Source organism: Sinocyclocheilus grahami, unplaced genomic scaffold (genome assembly GCF_001515645.1).
Source record: "Sinocyclocheilus grahami isolate Dianchi unplaced genomic scaffold, SAMN03320097.WGS_v1.1 scaffold10.1, whole genome shotgun sequence".
In the NCBI taxonomy this organism is placed as follows: Eukaryota; Metazoa; Chordata; class Actinopteri; order Cypriniformes; family Cyprinidae; genus Sinocyclocheilus; species Sinocyclocheilus grahami.
This window is the reverse complement of record NW_015505189.1, coordinates 4,467,034-4,471,726: the sequence shown is the minus strand read 5'-3', so window position 1 is coordinate 4,471,726 and position 4,693 is coordinate 4,467,034.

Genomic DNA, 4,693 nt, shown 5'->3' with positions numbered 1-4,693 from the left:
GAGCTGATGGGAGAAGGTGAAGGAGAGGAGGAGAATGGAAAATGGCGGCCTGGCTCAGGGATGTCACAGAGAGATGACAGAGCAATGGACGATGGCAAAGAGGAAAGCGACTCGGCTCTGGAAGGAGATGCCAGGACGGGAAGCGAGAAAGACTTCAGTTGGATCTCCTAGTCCAATGCCTGGATACTATTCCAAGGTTTACCACCTGTTCCTATAAGGAGATATGCTTAAGGCAGGGCAATCGTATCTCAGCATGTGGGAGGAGCTGGATACAAAGAGATCCTTGAGATGCCCACAGGGCTGCCAAAGGAGAGACAGTGGAGTCCTCTCGCCCCCGACTCCATGTGCTTCTGACCCAGGCTTCAGTTTGTCTCCTTTCTTCCTTGAGGACCAAACGGGTTTCTGTGTATGTGTTTGCTATTTCTTCAGACAAAAGAGATTGTGTTGTCTCGGGAGACTGTCCAAATCAGTACCATGCTTTGATGGGTCAAACAGACAAAGTGTACGAAAGATGTGCTCTTGCCATATGGTCAGCTGCCACCAGGGGGCGCTGGTTAATCTATTGCGCAGCAGTTCACGTCAGAAGACTTGCACCAGTTTTTTTGGCACATTGTTGTTTTCTGCAAAGAGAAACTGCAACAGACTTGCACTTTAAACGTTGACTAGAGTCCTATCGATTCCCGGTTTCTGCAGTTTAGTACCATGCTTTGATGGGTCAAACAGACAAAGTGTACGAAAGATGTGCTCTTGCCATATGGTCAGCTGCCACCAGGGGGCGCTGGTTAATCTATTGCGCAGCAGTTCACGTCAGAAGACTTGCACCAGTTTTTTTTGGCACATTGTTGTTTTCTGCAAAGAGAAACTGCAACAGACTTGCACTTTAAACGTTGACTAGAGTCCTATCGATTCCCGGTTTCTGCAGTTTAATTTACAAAGATGAATATGGTGACCGCACCTACCTTTAAGGATACACAGTATGTCCTTATGACTGTTATATATGAACATTTGTGCTAGGTTTGCTAATTATAATGTATGCCTTGTAATGTTTTATTTCATTGCAATTTTCATTCTTGAACATTTATTTCGAGCGGAAAAATCATGTATATAGATACATATAAGTGAGATGTTGATTTTGTGTTTTCAACAAAGAACGGTAAAGGGGAAGGTGGGTGAACACTATGCAGAAACAAATCTTTCTAGTTCTTAACAATCTTTATTCTCTCTATTATGGGAGAGAAAACTTGTCTTCAGCAATGGCAAAGGAGAGAGACTGGAGGAGATATACGAGTAGATTTATGGAAATATTACTTGTGTCCCACTGTAATATTTCCTCATTATTTCCATTCCATAGTGGACTCAGTCAGGGATGGTATGGTTTTATACAGAGGGTTTCCAGTGTGGTGTTTCTATAAAAAACAACAACAAAACAAAACAAAACCTGTATGCAAATGTGTGTAATTTGTAGGTTTGGTGTGTGGGGGTGTTTAACTTCAAAAGCCTTTACTGAAATGATTTCAGACTCTCTCCTCTCGTCCCTCTTTTTACGTTTGACGTACTTTGCATTTCCTCACAGCCTTGCCATTCTACTGTACTGAGTCTGCCTCTGAAATCTTAAAGCCGTGTGATGTGACGGAGATATCATGCCTTCCCACTAAATATTTATTGCTCTAACTTCTGGAATATTCAGAAATATGCATAAATTTCTTAATCAGTGAACCACAGCTTTCTTTTGTTATCGGTCCATTTAAGATGACGAAACACAAAAACACTTAGTAATGAGACCATGGGGACTGATGTGTGCTGTAAAGTGAAATTGCTGTTCATTTATTGGTTTTAAATGGTTATTTATTCAGTTTGTGTGTGTTTGAGGGCGAGATTGTCTAGTCATTTTACACATCCTTACCATTCTGTTTGACTCAGTGTGTTTGTGTGTGTGTGTGTGTGTGTGTGTGTGTGTGTGTACGAGTGCATGAAGGACCAGGTTCGTGAATGTCTTTTTACTCACTGTTTTAACAATCTGTGCCAGAATCTTTGACAATGGGACTAAAACGCTTTATTATGCTTTATGATTAACAAGTTTTAATTATTATGGTTACTGTTGGTGTTGTAATTCTTATTGTTATTATGATTATAATTATTGTTATTATTATTAAGTGCTGGAGGCTAAGCTTTATTATCTGTTTCATTTTTTATTTCCTTTCTTGAAAAACAGTGTAAAACTTTCCAATCTTGCCTTTCTATGGACAGCAAGCCATGTGGCTTTCAGAAGTAATTATATTGTGCCAGTTCCATGGATTTATCGGTGATATTTGAGAAAATGTTTCCTTATTATATTTTATTTTGTTTTTGAAGGATGAACCTTCTGAGAGCTTAACTTACTAAGTGTTGACAAAGGTATATACAGCACACGCTTCTATATTACTAACGTACACTAAGTAATGAATATTATACCAAAAAATAATAATCTGGTATACTTTTAGTATACAATTAGTGCTTTTCTTTCGATTTGGTGTACAGGTGCAAAGCTTTGATCAAACAGTGAATTGCTTGGTTGATTTTTTTCCCTCTACTTTGAGAAAGCACAGATTATGGTGTTATGTTATGAAGGGCCACTAGAAAGTACATTTTAAAGAAGAATCGCAGCTTTAAATCCGTTGCCCTTGGAAACATGCTCAAGTTTTAATGGATGTGCTCTACTGTATGCCACCACTCTGCATCTGAATTTAGAAGGCTGGCCACTTTCATGTGGAATTATGGGAAATATGACTTTGGGACTGGGAAATTAGAATTTTTGGCAATGAGAATTTGTACAAGCTTTAGACCTCAAATGTCATTGGCCCAAGTGCCAGGCACAATTACTATCCAAATTTCTCCAAATGATTGGACATTTAGTTTTTTTCCTGTTTAATTTATTGTGTTCTTTACCTTTAATTGAAATAAAATCTGTTGGAATTGAAAGACAAACTGGATCACATCATTTGAATCCAATTCATTTACACAAGTAAATGTGGGTTAGATTTCACGATCGGGGTATTTTTAAATGCACTTGTTGATACTTCTCAGTGATTTTCAATCAGGTAACTTCTACAGATAAATATTAAAACAGATATGTGCCTCTATGTACTTGACCTACAAATGTACTATAATTGCCCCAGTGTGTGGTTATGTGTTTGTGTGCACATGCACATTATGTAGGTTTTGCCCATGCATGCCATTAGAATTTTTTTTTTCTGAGATTACTCTTGATTTTGTTATTAATTGTGTGTAAAAATAAGGACGAATGAAGATATCATCGTATCAGCTTATAATGGATCTTTGTGGGCAGAAATAAATAATTTCAGCTAATCTGTTTCCTTTAGTATTATTACAGCTGGTATACCTATGATGAAAATTACAGGCCTCTCGCATCTTTTTAAGTGGGAGAACTTGCACAATTGGTGGCTGACTAAATACTTTTTTGCCCCATTGTAAATATAGTTCCTTACATACATAAATATTTGAATTCTCTAATTTGATTTAAGACAAAGTAGAAAACAGAAACTTTTATATTATCAATCCATGTAAGGATTGAGGGTCCCATTTTGTGAAATATATTCATTGATGACTCAATGAATCAGTATGATATGACTTAGTAGGCAGAAATACAGCCTTTTAATAATTTAAGCAAATCTTAAGCAAACATCTTGCCAGTTAGAAACTAAAATGTACCAATTTCACATGCACTATGGTTTGCTTACTTTAAATAATTTATTGATCTAACATACATTAAAGATAGGGAATAATTTTGTTTATAATGTAAGCTAAACTTCAAATTAAAGGGGTCATATGATACGATTTCCATTTTTCCTTTCTCTTTGGAGTGTTACAAGCTCTTGGTGCATAAAGAAGATCTGTAAAGTTGCAAAGACTAAAGTCTCAAATCCAAAGAGATATTCTTTATAAAAGTTAAGAGTCAACCACGCCTACCTAAAACGGCTCGTTCTAACACGCCCCCACATGTCTACGTCACCAGGGCAGGATTTAGGGGGGCGGGGGCCCCTGGGCTTGAGGTTATGTTTGGGCCCTATACCTACACTACAAATGCCCTCAAATAGAACATCATTATGGAATAACACAAAACATCTTTTTAAGTGGGAGAACTTGCACAATTGGTGGCTGACTAAATACTTTTTTGCCCCACTGTAAATATAGTTCCTTACATACATAAATATTTGAATTCTCTAATTTGATTTAAGACAAAGTAGAAAACAGAAACTTTTATATTATCAATCCATGTAAGGATTGAGGGTCCCATTTTGTGAAATATATTCATTGATGACTCAATGAATCAGTATGATATGACTTAGTAGGCAGCCTTTTAATAATTTAAGCAGATCTTAAGCAAACATCTTGCCAGTTAGAAACTAAAATGTACCAATTTCACATGCACTATGGTTTGCTTACTTTAAATAATTTATTGATCTAACATACATTAAAGATAGGGAAGAATTTTGTTTATAATGTAAGCTAAACTTCAAATTAAAGGGGTCATATGATACGATTTCCATTTTTCCTTTCTCTTTGGAGTGTTACAAGCTCTTGGTGCATAAAGAAGATCTGTAAAGTTGCAAAGACTAAAGTCTCAAATCCAAAGAGATATTCTTTATAAAAGTTAAGAGTCAACCACGCCTACCTAAAACGGCTCGTTCTAACA